The 18,855-nt window shown below is 43.7% G+C and overlaps 1 protein-coding gene across 2 annotated transcripts in view; it reads left to right on the top strand.

Moving 5' to 3' along the window:
- The window catches only part of BAZ1A (bromodomain adjacent to zinc finger domain 1A), a 3,222,221-nt gene that overhangs the window by 3,046,584 nt on the left and 156,782 nt on the right, over nucleotides 1-18,855 (top strand). The window lies entirely within an intron of this gene.

The raw sequence follows: 18,855 nt of genomic DNA, 5'->3' as shown, positions 1-18,855 counted from the left end.
ATATTTGTCTTCATATAAACTGCAAAGAAATGCACCACCTTTTTACAAAAGTGTATTTGTTTGTACAGGGTCTTGATTTGAAATGGCATTGGGCGTAGCATTTTACAATATATTTAGAGGTGGATAAAGAGCAGTTGTCCTCTGTAAATACATCAGATAAGATGAGGTCTGTCTTCTGTAACAGCTGTACTAAGTTTTTCAGCCTTAGGATGGCTTGGGGAACAAATATTTCCAACTGCTAGGTATGCTGCCTTATCACATAACACACTTTGGTGCTTCACATCTCCAGATCATCTTTGCCATACTCAGCACTGGAAAATGAAGGTCAAGACCATTATGTTTTTCTTTGCTTCTCCCGCATCTCCATTTATACTTTGAGGGGTTTCATTCCCTTTTCAAACCAAATTCCTTGTCAGAAATCATCTGATCTGATGTCAGTCTTCATTTATTCCTTGACCTGTGGGTTCAGTTCCGAATATCGGAACCGACTCGGCCGTTACTATGGCACATGAGGACCAAAAACTCTCAAGCTTAAGTCCTACCCAGAAGGCTCCTTTCCCAATTACCTCAGATCTCATTTGTCGCTTCCTGTGACAGACACATTGACAACTTGCTCTCGAGCTAAGTTTCATTTCTCCGTTGTATTTCTAATTTTTAGATAATCATAGGGTTTTCTTTTTATATAGTTTTTGATTTTTCCTTCTACAACCTACCCATTTTTCTACTATAACCTTTACGTCTCCTCTCCATCCTTCCTTTATACACTTTGGTGTATTTTGCTTTACCATTGTTGGTGGTCCTTATTTCGTTCCCCTTTTCTTCTACAAAAAAAAAAAAAAAAATAGTTCTTTCTATCTTTCATTTCTTTCTCCAGTTGCTGGTAGCTTTCTGTACCTTCGGTACTCCCTTTTACTGTTGTTGGTAGCCTCTTTCTGTCTTTCTACTTATTGGTTTAATTTGGCTCTGTTTGTTTTTAGTTGTTCAGATTATGACTGACAAAGGTAAAAGGCACCTCTGGTTTTAAAAAAATGTCATGAGTGTGGCCGTAAGATGCCCAGTTCCGTTGGGCACTCTGTGTCTGTTGCCTGGACCAGGTGCATTTGCAAGAGGATTATTCAGTCTGTCATGCATTTAGACACCGGGCCCTGGTAGAAAGGAAGAATAAATTACTTTTAAAGGAGATGATAAATCTTCCTTTAAGGAGGCCTTATCTGTTTTTTTTTTTTTTTCTGGCAAAAGCAAAGCATGTTTCTTCCCCTTCTGCATCATCATCTTTGAAATAAGACAAACCAAAAATGTGGAGTTGATCAGTGCCAGCTTCTCCCTTGGCACCAACGACCAAAAAACTTAGAACTTCTGTCTGCCACTAAGGAACTGACAGTTCGTACAAAGGATATTTCAGTGCCGATCTCTGCAACAAAAGTGTCTTCTCCATCGGTGCAGACATTATTGGCATGGATATTATATCAGCCCCTGGAGCCAGACGGCTTCAGCTCTGTCTTTTGTTTCAGCACCAATATCTTCAATTCCAGCTCAATGTACGGAATTTTCTTTCTTGGATAGACCTAAGACCAGATACTCCCCATCCATAGATCCCTTTGCTGGTCAATTACCGAGCCCCTTTTTGGAAAGAACAAAAGCCCCCTCTGCCCAATCAATTTGTTCAACTAAGAGCCTGACAGAAAAGGATGTGTTGAGTTTGGGGGATCAGCTCCATGCGGCTAGGGGACTGGCAGGTGTGTGCCCTCTGATCCAGCCCCTTTGGATGCCAGAACCCTTCCTTCTTTGACTCCTCATACTCTTCCTCCTGTGAGGCCTTAGAGATTCCAGCTCCAAGTTTCCCGACACCAGCTGATTTGGTTCCGACAAAATCTGTATCACCTGAACCAATTTCTACCCTGGGTTCTTCGGCTGTGCAGGTTCCGGAGAAAACTCAGGGTCATGGCTATGCTGTCTGTTCCAAGGGACGGGACTCGACTGTGGTGTTTTCAGAGCAGTCTCTCCACCTCGGGGCTTCAGCATGTGTTAGTTTTACCCCGACTTCGGCTGTGGCTTCTTCAGAGTGGGGAGTGACCACGGTTCTGAGACAGTCTTTCTCAGTTCTTGGCTCCCTTTCCTCTTTTGGTGGGCCAGCCTTGCAGGCCATGGAGAGGGCTGTATCCACTGTGGGCATCCAGTCAGCTCCTTTCCTGTGGGAGCAGTTCCTTGATCCTTCCTCTCGTCCAAAGCATCCTCCAATCTCAACACCTGGACAGCAAGCGCCGAAGTTTCAGGAGACACCTATTCAGTTATTATCCTCTTCTGATACTTCCCCAGATTGTTCTACTGAGGAAGTTCCTCAGAAGAGGAAGTGTAAGAGGAAACACTTAGATTCCTCAGAGGAATTTATCACAGAGGACACTGATTTTGATGAAGGGGAGGGTTCCACACGGTCAACCCCGGAAGATGTCTTCTTTGGAGACATCCTTGAGATCCTTTAACAGAGGGGTGACTGGACATTCCGAAAGCCCTCTTCAGAAGAATTAGTGTACCTGCAGGCCTTCGGTGCTCGACCATCTACCTTTTGGGTTACTGCTGAAGACCTCATTAAGTTGATCTGGCAGTGGGTGTGGAATGCTCCTGATATCATAGAACCCATCTCCAAGAGGCCAGACAAAATTTTAAGTGCACCAGAGGACCATTAGTTTTGAGGAACTGGCATTGGAAAGTTCCACTGTCCATCCTCCCAATAGAGAGTCTTGATTGATGGATAGATTTGGAAAGCAGGTTTACACTTCATCAACATTGGCATTGCAGTCTTTGAACTTTATGGCACACTTCACCAGACTCCAGAGGGATCTGATTAAGGAGTTATCAGATACCCTGGCAGAAGCCATATCTGATGAAGTCCAAGAGACAAGATGGCTTCTCAGTTGGCCAACTTGGTGTCCATTTCCAATTCGTCCATGAGGCTCGTAGCACATGCAGCAGAAGGGACCACTAGAGCAGCAGGATCTGGTGTAGCCATAAGGAGACATGCCTGGATGCATTTGTGCAAATTTACAGAGCCTTTCAAATCTTCATTCATCAATGCCCCCTTTTGGCCCTAAATTTGAGAAATGTTGTCCAGGTGTGAAAATGATGGAAAGACCTTTACTCCAGTAGATGTATGTTTTTCTACTCCTCAATGGTCCTTTTCGAGGAACCAGAGTAGCAGAAAAATGTGGTTCGGAAAGTCCCAGGGCTCCTTTCCAGGACACGCACAGTAGTGGCTCTCCCAGGGGCAGAGGGGGTGGGAGCTTTAATGGAAGACGCCAACCATGCAGCAGAGGTGGCCCACAAAATCTGGGTTCCAGAGATACCTTTCCTGGCAAACCCTACTAGCGCTCCTGAAAAGAGGCCAATTACATTCCTGTGGAGTCATTCAGGGGGATGGTTATCTCTGCACCAACATGCATGGCTTCAGCTTACTTCTGATGTTTGGGTGCAGAGGATTATAACCAAAGACTACGCCATAGCCTTCTTTCTGCCTCCCCAAAGTTGCAAGAAAATCCTCGACATTCCACGCACTCGGCGGGAACCAGCACTGCTAGAAATTCAGAAACTGCTAGAAAAGTCATCCAGGAGAGGTCCCACCAGACCAGATAGAATCCGGAATTTACTCAAGATTCTTTTTAGTGCCAAAAAAGACAGGAGACTGGAGACCAGTTTTGGATGCAAGTGTTTTGAACAAATCGGTTTAACAAACCGACCAACAAAATGTGCCAACTAACACTCTCTCTACAACCAAACCCCATGTGTCATTCCCATTTCTTCACTCCAGTCCATCTTTCACTGTCTTCTGTCTACTACTTACCTCCATTACTAACCACCAGAGGCATCACTCTGTCTTGACAACTTCCTCTACTCACACCTTAAATCTCTTAACAGTTAATATCTAAAAACTGTCATCCCATTTGCATGTACCCTCAGCAATCTGGAATATCTATGCTGACTTTCTCTTGCATAAAGTCCTTTATCATTGCTAATTACTTACATAATGAAAATGGGTAGTATTTATATAAATAATCTGAACCTTATGCTCCTACTATGTCCAAGCTTGTTACTGTATAATACCTGTTAACTCTAGTATGTTTTAGTATTTGTATCTACTTGTTAATTGTATGTGGAGTTTTTCTCCACTGAAAATGGGATCACCTAGGCCCAGTGGACCTTCCCGGTAAACAAATGCAAGAAATAAATAAATAAAAACAAAATTCCAGATGGTCACGGTTCAGTCTATTCTCCCGTTTCTAGGGAAAGATGATTGGATGTGCTCTGTTCATCTCCAAGATGCGTATTACCACATCAGAATGGACAAGTGCTCCAGGAGATTACTCCACATGTTCATCGTGCATACAGCTGCAGTCATAACAGATGGGTTATCCTGCCGTCAGGCGGGTCCTCGGTCGGCCGAATTCCAAAGTCTAGGTCCGGCGTCAGTTGTCGTCGCTTCCTCCCTGACGTCAGTGTGGCAGGGGTATAAAAGAGGCAGCCAACGCCATTTTCTTCAGTCTTTCTTGCCGTGCGGTGCCCAAAGCAGAAGCAGTTCGCAAGTGCCGGTCGGCCAGCTCCTGAGATTTACGAAAGTATTTCAGCTGAAGTCTTCTTGAAAGCTAAGTACCCCATTGGGGAAACATTTCTTGCCTCAGACCGATGTCAGACAAAGTTAATAATTGCATTTCATGTGGGAAGCAAATACCGCATAAGGATTTCCACTCTTACTGTATTACCTTGCTTAGGCCCAGACCACAACGTCTCAGCCTGCCGTTTTTGTGCTAGATTCAACAAACGCACTATTAAGCATCGGGCGGAGTTTGCACTTCACTTTTTTGGCAAAAACTTTAATTATATTATGTCGTTGGATACTCCGACTCCAATTTTGAGCAAAAAACGCAAAGATAAGGACCGGCATACGAGGTCCGCACCACCTACTGATACCACAACAGTTTCTCCTCTCCAAGGAGGTGCAGGATGTCATCTTGGAAGCCAGAAGACCTTCTACTAGAAAGGCCTACTCCGCCAAATGGAAACGATTTTGTGCCTGGAATCAAAAGAAGGGACAGAATCCTTGGGTAATAAATATACCTCAAATTTTACAGTACCTAGCTGAGATGTTAAACAATGGGCTTTCCTTCTCCTCCATCAAGATCCACGCTTCAGCCGTTTCTGCACAATACAACACAGATCCTCCTCCTATTCTCTCATCCTCTCTTAAGGCAGTTCCTCAGAGGGGCAAAGAATATAAAACCCCCAAGGAAACTACCAGTCCCTGCTTGGGACCTCAATTTCGTATTGGAAAAGCTGACCCTTCCTCCCTTCGAGCCAGCTTCTTCATCAGAGTTACAGTACTTGTCATGGAAAACAGCCTTTCTTCTGGCTATCACCTCAGCTCGCAGGGTTTCGGAGCTACAGGTCCTCATGGCTGTGCAACCATTCATCATTTTCCATCAGGACAGAGTTTCCTTACGAACCAACCCTACCTTTATGCCAAAGGTAGTATCCAGTGTAGCTTTGAATCAGACTATCCACTTACCTACCTTTTAATCCTGATCCACAGAACAAAGGGGAAAGACTACTACATTCCTTGGACATTCACAGGCAACTTCGTTATTATTTGGACAGGACAAAGCCATTCAGGAAATCTGAGCAACTTTTTGTGTCCTATGCTGCAAGTCCTCAAGGAAAGGCTATTTCCAAACAGACAATTTCAAAATGGATAGCCCACTGCATATGCTTTTGTTACTCATTTCATGGAAAAACTGTGCCTGCATGCATCAGATCCCACTCCACCAGAGCCACAGCTACCTCTGCAGCCTTCCTCAGGGGGGTCCCTACCAAGGATATTTTGGAAGCAGCCACCTGGAGTTCAGTGCACACTTTTTCCAAGCACTATCACCTCCCACTATACTCTAAATCTAGAGCGGACTTTGCCACAGCAGTCCTGCAGGGCATCTTAGCCCCTCCTAGTTCCACTTAGTGCCTACCACCCTTACTTAGCTTTGGGATTCTACCCATCTGTTATGACTGCAGCTGTATGCACGATGAACATAGTACAGTTTTGTACCTACCATAAATGTAGATGTTCGAGTGCTCATACAGCTGCAGTCCAGGTTTCCCCTCCCTCCAACCCCTCTTAGGACAGGCCTTATGACAAACCCTTTTCATATAACCTTTTGGGGTACTCTTTTATGGTGTATTTGCTTGCAACTACTGTTTTTGATTTATCAACATTGCATTTTTGCATAACATTATGTTTGCCTTCCTTCTGGGGGCACCTGACATCTGGGGCAAGAAAAACTGAAGAAAATGTCGTCGGCTGCCTCTGTTATACCCCTGCTGCACTGACGTCAGGGAGGAAGCGATGACAACCGACGCCGGACCTAGACTTTGGAATTCGGCCGACTGAGGACCCGCCTGACGGCAGGATAACCCATCTGTTATGACTGCAGCTGTATGAGCACTCGAACATCTACATTTATGGTAGGTACAAAACTGTACTTTTCGGCTGGCAGCCAAGTCCTTGCCAGCTGAGAGCCCTGCCCTTTGTTCTCACCACAGCTCCCAGGTTGTTCACCAAGTGCATGGCTGTAGTAGCAGCTCATTTTGTGACTGCATGGATTCCGGTGTTTCTGTACTTAGACGACTAGCTCATTACCACTCCCACCTTGCATGTTCTTGAATAAGCAAAAGACTACATTTTCTAGACCTCCGCCAACCTGTGGATTACTGTAAATTAACGAAAAATCACAGCCAACTCCTACACAAAATATATAATTCATAGGAGCAATACTAAATACCAATGCATGTATAGCTTCTCTACCTTATCGGAGATTGCAAAAGAATGAAAACCAATTGAAAAAAAATTATCAGAAGCAGAACAGCACCCACACGGCTAGTCCTGCAAGCTCTAGGTTCAATGGCGGCAATCATCATGTTAGTCCCAGGCAAGGTATCACTTAAGAATATTGCAGTGGCTTTTAGCTTTCTAGTGGTCCATTCCGTATCAGCCAATGTTACACCAGGTTTTGATTACCAACCATTGCAAGGCACACCTAGCTTGGTGGATCCAATTGAAGGAAATTCTCCTGGGCCACTCCTTTGTCCTGTATCAGACCCAGGCCGTAGTGACCACGGATGGTTCCCAAATGGGATGGAGGTATTAATCTGGGCAAGACGGTCCAAGGCACTTGGTCCCCCATAGAGGTCAGCTTGCATATCAGTGTTCTAGAGCTGATGGCAGTGCTTTTAGCATTGCAGGCCTTTCAAACTACTATCCCTGTAGGAACAATTGTGATGCAAATGGACAGTATTTCAGTAGTTTGGTACATCAGCAAGCAGGGAGGAACCAAGTCGTACTCCCTTTGTCAAGAAGCACTGAGTCTGGCAGTGGGCGATCTCTTCCAAACACTTTCTGATAGCAATGCAAATTCTGGGGGAGATCCAATATGATATCAGACAAACTGAGCAGATGCATTCTTCTGCCACATGAGTGGTCTCCCAATCCCAGAGTGGCAAAAAAGATTTTCCGTCTTTGGGGCCAGCCTTGTTGCAAACCTTTTTGCATTGCCCCTGAATACCAAGTGCAGCAGTGACTTTGCCCTCGTCCCCCCTCAGGGGGAGGAGTCCCTGAGAGATGCTGTCCTGAACGATTGGCCCTCTGGACTTCTGTACTCCTTTCCCCCTTCCCATTAATTCCTCAATTTGTAAAGAACGTGATCAGGTTGAAGAGCAAAGTAATCCTCATTGCTCCTTTCTGGCCTTGACAGATTTGTTTCCCCTTTCTCTGGCCATATTTGATTCAGCAACCGTGGACTTTGGATCCATATCTGGATCTCCTATCCCTTCTAGAGGGATTAGTTCATCCAGACCTTTAAAACCTCAAGCTCATGGCTTGGCTTCTCCAGTTCCATTGATTGCCAGGTGTAGTAAACTTTCTTCCCCAGTTTGTACGATTCTTTTGTCCTTCCACCAGAAAACTCTACAATAGTAAATGGAAGAGGTTTTCCTTCTGGGCTTGTGAAAATAACATTGATCCCTTCTGTGTTCCTCTCAATAAAGTCTTAAAATTCTTAGCTTTACTCTTTGAAGCAGGGGCCTCTTCCTCTACCATCAGGGTTCAAGTAATGGCTATCTCATATTTTCATAATGGGTTTAAAGAATGTTCTTTAATTTCTCATAGCCTTTGTAAAGCATTTTTAAAAGGGACCTTGATGTTAAAACTCCCATGTAAGGATCCATATACACCTTAGGATTTAAACTTAGTGTTACAAACAATTGTTCATCCCCGCTTTGAGTCTGCTGCTGACTGTGACTTGAAATTCTTGTCTTGGAAAACTATACTTTTGTTAGCAATAACTTCTGCCAGTGGATTTCTGAAATTCAAGCTTTATTTTGCAAACTAACTTATTTGGTGTTCCACAAGGACAGGGTTTCACTGAGAATGAACCCTTCCTTTTTGCCAAAGGTGGTGTCAGAAAATATCAATCAGGCAATCAATCTGCCAGTATTTTTTTTCCAATAACTCAAACAAAGGGGAGTACTGTTTGCATTTACTAAACATTCATAGACAATTATGCTTCTATCTTCGTAGAACAAAAGATATGAGAAGTCTGACCGGCTGTTTCTTCCCTTTGCAAGTACTAAAATGGGTAAGCCAGTTACCAAAGTTGCTTTACATAGATGGCTAAAAGATTGTATTTCCTTTTATTTACAAGAGGAAAGTTGAATTACCTGGGCCTGTTAAGGCACACTGTACCAGAGCAGTTGCTACTTCAGCAGTGTTCCAATCCAACGCTTCCATGGATGAGATCTGTATGGCAGCAACATGGGCTATCCTACATACCTTTATTACTCATTACAGAATGGATTTGGGCTCTCGGGGAAGAACATCATTTTGTTCTATGGTGCTCAGGAATATCCTTTCATGAGTCCTTCCAAGATCTAAGGTAACTGGGGACTCTGTCCCCAGGTCAAGGAATAAGTGAAGAGCATCATCAGGTAAAGAAGTTATGTACCTACCATAATGTTCCATCTGTGTTATCCATCTTCATTTATCCTGGACTCCCCACCATCCATCCCCCTTCCTTTTAGACCTCTTGGTGGAATGATTTATGGTCCTAGGTATTTTTTCACCCATGACGCCAGATAGGATATCCATGAAGGTATTGTTAGGATTGTAATGTCTGCCTTTTTCTATCTAATTGGGAGAGGAGCATTCTGGGTAGGACTTAAGCTTGAGAGTTTTTGGTCCTCCAACGCTGTAGTAATGGCCAAGTCTTTTCCAATATTTGGAACCGAACCCACAAGACAAGGATAAATGAAGATGGACAACACAGATGGAACTTTATGATAAGCCTGTTCATAGAGTATTAGTGATTATCGAATGGCAGTTCCATTAAAGTACCTTTGATAGGAAAGTGCTTGCTTTGTTTTAGAGCTACCTGTAATTCTTACAAGTATCAAATTTGCAGATAATTTACAAAATCTGTTTTGAAAAGTTGACAGCAGTAGTTCATGTGTCATGTAGTTAACTGTATGCCTCTGTGAAAAGGAAAGTGGATTTCTCTTCCTCAAATATTTCCAAATGATCAAAGGCTGTGTCAACCTTGCCATTCTGACCTCAAAAGCCAAAATTATTTCTTCTCCTGTGAGCCAGCACATATAAATTACAATATAAATAACTACTAGAGTCATATTCTTTGAAAGTGTGACATTGACTGCATTGATTGTATTGTCAGAGTTGTTTCCCCTACTTCCAACAGCTTGATAGCCCTCTATATACATGCCTCCTGCCACTGATTTTTGATGGGTTGGCAGATGCCTTTCAAGTGTGGTGGTCTTGTGCCTTTTCCCTCCTCCATCAGTGGGAGTCAGTGAATCCTTGGAGTTTTTTTTCTTGTCAGTACATGGGGTATCTCCTCTTCCACAATGGCATCTTAATTTTTTTTCAAAGGATCCTGGTCCTGAGAATACGTCCTCATCGGGGATGCTGTTCACAAGATTGAGACCCTTACTGATGTCTGTACAGCTGATTTGATTTCAACACATTGTGTCAGTGTTTCCAGTCTTGGGCATCTGCTTTGATACCATTGCTTTCAGTGTCATGGTACTCTTGGTGCTGGTGTCAGGTTCTCAACCCTGTTGTTTGTGCCTTTGGGTATAGCTGTCTGCCCCATCTTATATGGTCTTTGATTTTTCAGCTCTGAGTCTCTGTATGAAACCAGCAATGCTGCCTTTTAGTGGTTCTCTTCAGCACTGTATGTTTCAGCTCAGTGCCCTCACCTAGTCTGTCGTAATGGTCTACTCCTGAAGCCCTCAGCCTATTGCTCAGCAGAAATAGTTCATTGAAGCTGCCACCCTTATAGAATTCTCTCACCATGATGTCTGCAACAAAGAGGCTGTTTTCATCTTTTTTTCAGGCACCCATTTTCTTAGATGAAACAAAGAAAGGCCCAGTGCAAGACAAAACTCCTTGACTCGACTCCAGAGTCTCCCACTTTAGGTGTGGAAAATGACATGAATGCTGACTACCACAATTCCCATGATGACCCCAAATTTAGAAAATACCCAAGAGACATGTAGCAGTTGAGGAGATTGACCACTGACCAGTAGCCAACCCTACAGATACAGTTTCAGAAGGCATATAAGTGTGCTCAGCAGTCTTGTTTGCTGTCACTTCTTTTGGTTGATGTCATCAGTAATACCATCAAAGAGGCTTAGGAAAACCCCATATGTTGTGACTCCATTACCTATAAAAGCTAATTGTGTCCTCTGGCTCCCCGAGAGAAAATATGCTTTTGGTCCAAGACTCCCAAGCCTATTACTGTGGCCTTGATAAACATTTTAAGGCTCCATCTCTCCGAAGCTAACTGTCTATCCCCAGATAAAGATTTTACAGTGATGGTCAACCTAGGGAAGTGCATGTACTTGCCTACATTCTTTGATATGTGGACAATGAATTATGTTAAACATATTGCGTAATTTGAATGTGGTATCCGTGATGATTTGGCACTGTATGATCAAAGGGTTGCCAAATGGGCCCATAAAATATAAGTTGCTCTCCCAGTCCACAATTTCTTTAAACTTGAATCTTACAGTGTGTGCTTTCTGTAATGCTGCAGGAAGTATGGTCTGAGCCATGAGCTCTGGCAGTCCCGTGTGCCAAGGTATGGTTGTGTTTAACAAACTTTGTTGAGGACAATCTGGTGACCGTGATGGATTTTCCCTTTCCAAGTCTCTGTATCTTTGATCTAGAGGTTTTTATGGTCCTTATAGGGATTATGGAAAAGGAGTCCAAGATCCTCACAACTGTTGGCATATCTGAAACCATCCAGTGCTGGTTTGTGAGTTATTGTGCATCTGCTTAGTAAAAGATTTGTTTTGATTTATATTTTAGTTTTTACCTCTGATATTTACTGTTAGTTTGAAATAAGGATAGATTGTAGACAGGCAAACTATAGCCATCCCAAGTGTCCTAGCTGGCTGTAAATTCACAAAAACAGTGCAGACAGGACACTCCAGAACTTATTTGGAACCATCAAGTGTTGATTTATGATCTGTTGTGCAGCTGCAGTTGGTAGGAGAGTATTTATTTTGATTTATGCTTTATTTTGCGTATCTAATTTTTTTACTGTTAAAATGAAGTACGACTGTGAATGACAGACAACAGAAATTATTTCTGGGTTCATGCACAATATAAAGGATCTCCATTGTTTTAATGTGATTGGGGACAACTTGTATGGAAGGTCAGAGTGACTGCTTTATGAATTGCTTTCCCTTGTACAAGGCAAGCTCAGTCTAGTTAATTTAATATGTAATCTGATGTTGTCCTTTTCATTCTTCTTCAATAAATGGGTTACAGATTCTATTCTCAGATCCAGCTTAGTTGCATACTTCAGACTTTGGAGCCAACTCTCGAGCTCCTCCTACCCATCATGCCCTAGTCCTTCACCAGTACCTCAGATCTCATTTGCTGCCATTGTGGTCAGATCTAGGGTCCTTCTCTCGCAGAGTTATTTACAGTGTTCATGTTTTTGTGAGTAGAAAAGTTTAACTTTTCTTATCTAATTTTTTTTCCTTTCTTCAATATATTATAAATCCTCCCTATTAGTCGTGTTTTTTTCTGTGTCAGGAATATTTATACTATTTATATCGTAACCGTAATTTCTTGAAATTACCATTGCAGGTTTTTTCTCTCTACTTTTTCTAGCCCTCCTACACTTTTTAGATAAGGTAATTCTTTGTTACCATTGCTTATACATTTTTCTTCAAAAAAAAAAAATTCCTCTTCATGATTTTCTCTTCCCTTCGTTTTTTTACTTTTTGTACTCATGGCTGACAAGCCAACAGGCTTTAAAAAATGTACTTCTTGTGGGCACAAATTCCCTAACTCAGATACCTACAAGGAGTGCCTCTATTGTTTAGGAGCAGCTCATTTAAATACAAACTGCTCTATCTATGCAGCTTTCAGTTAGAGAGCCTTAGCTGACAGACAGAGTAAACTTTTTTTTAAGGGTTTACTTCTTCTCTCATCTTCCTTGTCTTCAGTGGCTCAGAACCCCAGTAAGACTTTGAAAGCTCTGCCGGAGCATAGGAAGCATTCACCTTTGAAATCTCAAAAGACGTCTTCAGAACCGCCTTCTAAAGTTTCCAAACTATCGGATCCAACTTCTTCGGACCTGGAAAGACACACTCGGGATCTTAAACCTTCAGATCTGATTATCATCTTAGCAAGTCCTGCCACTCAGAATACAGATCCTAAAACTTCGGATCCCAAGCCTTGTACACAGTACACTTCTAGAGCTTGTTCACCAGAGTTTCTCTTGGATCCAGTCTCCCCTAGGCTCCGTTCCCCTTTTATGTAGACACCTAAGAAACATGCCTGACCTCAGTCAACGACATCATTCATCAGGTCCTCCAGGAGTCTATCAGTAGCAGACGTGCCTAGGATGATGCAAAAATTCCTCAGATCTCCTATCCAGATGGGGGGGGTTATTTTGGCTCTGTCCCTTATTTGATCCGTGATTTTTCAGGCCACTACTCACACAGTCTTATTTTCATCTGCAGTCCATCCTTCGGTTTCGGAGCCCTGGGATCCGACAGTCCCGAGAGTTCTGGAGGTGGATGCAAAGAGAATTACTTTGAGTCTGATGGTATCCGTGACCAGTTGTGTTTCTATGCCTTCAAATCAGAGTGGGTTCCAGAGCCGAAGCGTCAGTGTAAGATCTCTGGGGCTGGGATCTACGCTGATAATGTCAGATCCATTCTTGCCCCTTGGAGCCTAGACTCTGGACAAGCTTGGTCCAGTTCTCTCCTCCAGACACGGATAGGGTTGGAGTTGTGATCTACCCTCAATGGATCACTTGTTTCCGATGTGGGACGCCAGGGCTTCTCCAGGTCTGTCTACCTTCAAGATTGTGGAAATGGCTGATGATCTGTAGTCCTATCTCGCCTTCATTCTTGCATATGGGATGGGAGCCGATCCTCGGCTCCGACTCTGCCTATTTACAAGCTGAAGTCTTCTAGTTGGCTCATGGCTAAATAGGTATCCCATGGTGCACAAGTACAATCCCCAGATCTCGTTTGCTGCGTCGACAAGTTTGGATGTGCTTCTTCTGGGCTCTGGCTAAGTCTTTCAGTTTGTTCAAAATTTTTGGATAATTCTTCTGGTCGAGATCTCAGTCTACCTCTGCAGCCTTTCAAGCCTGGGTCCCACTTGATAATATTTGTGCAGCAGCAACTTGGGCTAACCCTCACACATTTATTACTCATTATGGAAAACTTTGTTTCTGGTGGCTTTCACATCGGCCAGACGGGTGTCAGAATTACAAGCTTTACCCCCTTACCTGATTTTTCACAAAGACAGTATCTCTTCGTACTAATCCTTCCTTTGTCCTCAAGGTCTGTTCCCATGCCATTTTGAATCAGTCCATAGAACTTACGGTGTTCTTTCCAAATCATTCCAACACAGCAGAATACAGGTTTCATCAGTTAGATGTCCATAGACAATTACATTTTTATTTGTACTGAACTAAGGAATTCAGGAAATCAGATCAATTATTTATTTCCTTGTCCGAATCCAGGTCAGGTTTACCAGTTTCCAAAGTGACACTCTCAAATTGGATTTAACCTCCAGGGGGTAGAGCAACTTTTGGTTCCACGGTATTCAGGAGTATTTTTCCTTGATCCACCCAAGAATAAGGTGCTAGGTATGCTGTCCCATATGTAAGAATGAAGGCGAGATAGGACTACGGAACATAAAGAAGTTATGTACTCACCATAACGTTCTATGTTTGTAGTTCGTCTCGCCCTTCATTCTTACGAACACTCCCTTCTACCCCCATCCTGGAAGTACCTGGAGACAGAAAAATATTATCATTATTCTCTGGAGACCTTTTAGTATTGTTTTTTTTTTTTTTTCTGTATGTTTCTTATTATTTTTCCTAGTTAGCAGCAAACAAGATCTGGGGATTGTGCTGGTGCACCATAGGATACCTACCTAGCTACGAGCCAACTAGAAGGCTTCCAGCTTGTAAATAGGCTGAGTCGGAGCTGAGGATAGGCTCTGATCCCATATGTAAGAATGAAGGGCGAGATGGACTACAAACATGAAACGTTATGGTGAGTACATAACTTTTTTTTCTTATTCTTGAGATTTGGTCTCTCACCCCTCTCTTCTTCCCCCATCCCCTCTTTGGTTACAAGCTCTGAGTCCATCAGAACTATTCCACAGGGACAGCCAGTTCCATCTAACTTCCAGTTTGTTTCTATGGAGGAACTTCCCTTTTCTTTAGATACCCTCTCCTGAACATCCACCGACAAGGTCCATCAGAAGAGAACATTCAAGAGAAGGCACATAGATTACCTGTTAAAGTCTCTCAATGAAGATACTGATATCGAGGAAGGGGAAGGGTTCCCCAGATCACCACCTGATGACGTGTCCTTTGGAGAGACATATTGGAGATCCTTAAACAGAAAGGTTTTTGGTCTTCCAATAATCCTTCAGAGTCGTCATCATTTCTGGAGGCTTTTGATTCTGGCCCATCTACATCTTGGGTGACACCCCCCACCCCACTGATGACCTTATTGATCTGGTCTGTCACCAGGCATGGAAGGAGCTGGATTCCATTGTGCCAATACCGCATTGCCTGGACAAGTTCTTAGCCCCTCCAAAAGATCAGCCCCACTGGAACAAAAGGAGTCCCTGTAGATGGCAGTGGTTGTGGTGGTAGCCACCAAAAAGGCGCAAGCAGAGCTCCTCTGCCCCCCCCCAACAGAAAGTCTAGGGCACTGGACAGATTTGGAAACTGTGTATTTGCTTCAGTGACCTTCTCCCTGAGGTCCTTGAACTACCTAACACACTTTACAGGGCTACAGAAATATTTGACAAAATAACTATCAAATTCCATCCCTGAATTCATGTCTGCAGAGGATTTCAAAAGGTCTTCATCTCAGCTGGCCACTCTCTTGTCTATTTCCAATACATCCATGAGGGTGCTCTATCATGCAGCAGAAGATGCCTCATGGGCATCCAGTTCAGGCATGCCTGGATGTGACTTATGTGACTTTTGTGGAGCCTTTCAAGGTGTCTTTCGTCAGTGCTCCCATTGATGGAACATCTTTGTTTGGCCCTTCTGTGAAAGAAAGGCTTACCCACAGTGAACAAGAAAGAAAGACCCTGTCTGCCATGGGAACTAACTTTATATAGAAATCAGAGAGGTGGTAAGAAAATTTGGTTCCACAAATCTCCAGGACCTTTCCAGGATCCATGTGGAGACCACTCCTTCAGAGGCAGAGGAGGCATTTCTAATGGTAAGCATTGCCCACAAGGCAGAGGAGGCCCACAAAGTCAGGGTTTCTGGGATTTTTTCACTGATAGTACTGGCCACTTCTGGAAGCAGTCAAATGACACTTGTCCTTGCACCCAGATGACTAGGCTGTTATAACAAAAGATTCTTGGGTACTAAAAATAATATGCAGAGGTTACTTCATACCATTTTCCACCCCCCCCCCAGTCTCCAAAAGAAAGAGGCTTCCCAACTTCCCACCCAATTAGAGGAAGGATGCAGCACAAGCTGCTAAACAAGTGTTATCCAGGAAGTCCCACCTGATCAAACAGGGTATGGAACTTACTCATGTTTCTTTTTAGAGACAAAAAAGCTAGGAGACCCGAGATCAGTTTTGAATCTAAGCAAACTAAATCAGTTCATGAAAAATTCAAAGTTCCAAATGGTCACAGTTCAGTCCATTCTGCTGTTCCTACACAAGGATGATTGGATGTGCTGCATAGATCTTCAGGTTGCATAATGTCACATCAAAATTAGACAGGTGCTCCTGAAGGCACTTAAATTTTCGGCTGGGAGACAGTCACTACTAATTCAGAGCCTTGTCCTTTGGACTCGCCACAGTCCCCAGGGTGTTCATGAAATGCATGACAGTGGTGTTAGCTCACTTCAGACTAAAGGGATTCTAAGTGTCTCCATTCTTAGACAACTGGCTCTTCACTGCTTCTGCCATGCATCTCCTACAACAATCCAGGGATGGTTTGCTCCAGACTTGTCATTCACTAAGTATCGCAGTCAATTTTGCCAAGTCAAACCTCACACCAATACAGAGCCTGGAGTTTATTGGTGCACATCAGAACACAGCAATGCAAATTGTCTCTTTGCCAGCTCATCACAGACACTTACTCAGATCTCAGGTTTACCAACTTCTGTCTCAACTGACTCTTCCAACCAGGCTAATTCTCCAAACTTTGGTGTCTGTGGCAGCAGTAGTATTTCTAGTTCCTTTAGCATGCTAGTTTATGCATGTCCTTCAGTGAACTCTAGCTATTCAGTGGTCTATTCTTCGACAGCTGCTATCCTGTCCAGTCAAGCTTGCATGAATATGCAAACACCATATTCACTGGTGGATCCAGTCAGACATTCACCTAGGCTGGTCCTTTGTTTTTCTTCCCCGCTGGCCTCAGTGACGATGGACGCCTCCTAATTTAAGGGGGGGGGGATTACGTAGGAAGAACGTTCCAAGGCACGTGGTCCCCCCCCAAGAGACCAATTCATATATCAACATCTGGAGATGAGAGCAGTCTTTTTAGTGTGCAGGCATTTTAAGATGCTCTTCCTCTAAGGACTAATGTGATTCAAACCAGCATGTCTGTAGTCTGATGCATCAACAAGCAAGGGGAGGACCCACTATTACCCTCTCTGCAGGGAGACTGTGAGAGTGTGGCAATGGAAGATCTCATCCAGCCACTTTCTAATAGCAGTGCGCATCCCAGGGAAATCAGCTTACTAGCAGACAGACTCAGCAGGTCCATTCTGATGCCTCACAAGGGGTTTTGCAAACAGTCAGTAGCGAAGGAAATTTTCCGTCATTAGGGCCAACTTTGCTGCAAACTCTTTGCATCCCCCCACCAAGTGGAGCAAATATATTGCCCTGATCCTCCCTCGGGGAGTCACAGAAAGATGTTCTAGTCCAGCTTGGCCTTCCAGTCTCCTTTATGCATATCCCCCACCTCCTTTGATCCCAAAATTTCTACAGAAATCAACTCATTTGAAGAGGTTGGTCATCCTTATTGCTTCTTTCTGGCCTTGTATGGTGTGGTTATCCTCACTTTGGTCTAATCTTCTTTATCCTCCCTTGGATACTGGACCCAACTCCAGATGTGTCTCACACCTCTGGGATGAGTCACCCGGTATCCTAGCCCTCAAACTAACCACATGGTTTCTCCACTTCAAATAATAGACAGACAGCCCAGACTTTCTTCCCCAGTATGTACCTTTGTATTATCCTCACAAAAAGGCTCACAAGAGCAAATGGAAAAGATTTTCCCTGTGGGCATTAAGAAACAATATTGATCCTCTTAATGATCCTCTTTCTGCTGATCATGTTTCACTGTTGCAGTCATCACCTGTGGGATGTTCTTCATGTTTCACTGTTGCAGTCATCACATTAGGGTTATCTGCTTGCAGGTAGCCCTCAGTCAGAGTGATTATCAAAGTCTTGGGTCCTGCGTCGGTTGCTGTCTCATCTTCCATGACGTCAGGTAGTCAAGGGTATAAATCATGCAGCCGATGCCATTACATCAGTCTTTTCTTGCCATGTGGTGCCCGAAGCAGAAGCAGTTCGCAAGTGCCGGTCGGCCAACTCCTGAAATTTTCATTTTCTAGTTTCAGATCCGAAGTCTTCCACAAAAAGCTAATCCAAATCGATGCCAGTAAAACTTAATTGTTTGTATTGTGGAAAGCAATTACCTCATAAAGATTTCCTTTTGTACTTCATTCCTTGCTTAGGCCCAGACTACGATGTCCCTCGCTGTTGGATTTGTGCCTTATTCAAACCTCGAACTATTTGTCGTCTGTTCATTTTCACATCCAAATATTTTGGTACCCTGTTCAATTATCAGGAAATGGCTTCAGTAAGCCACCCGACTACTGACATTCCAAAAAAACGCAAAGATAGACAGAGACAGGCTGCCGACGACGCTTCCGTTAAGCTAGTCGCCAGTTCGCCGGTACTCCGTGAAATGCTTTCGCTGCCCCTTATAGCCGCTACTTCAGATTCGCAGGCCTTTACTGAGACCCATTTGGAGTTGCGGGATGCTTCTTCGACTGTGGAACCTGCAGATGTCTCTACCGTGGATAGGTCTAGAGCCGCTGTGCAGGCACCGGCTTCTGAGGGTGTATTAACGCCTACTGACTTGCATATTAAACCGACGCCATCTTCTTCTTCAAGGCCTAAATCTCGATCCACAACTAGAAAACTGACGCCTAGACCGCATGGTCAGGCTTCTATGCTTAAAAAACAAATAAGAATGGCCGAAGACCTTATTAC

The sequence above is a fragment of the Protopterus annectens genome, chromosome 6.part0 (assembly GCF_019279795.1).
Source record: "Protopterus annectens isolate FY-2018-M chromosome 6.part0, PAN1.0, whole genome shotgun sequence".
NCBI lineage: Eukaryota > Metazoa > Chordata > Ceratodontiformes > Protopteridae > Protopterus > Protopterus annectens.
This window is presented reverse-complemented; position numbering and strand designations above follow the sequence as displayed.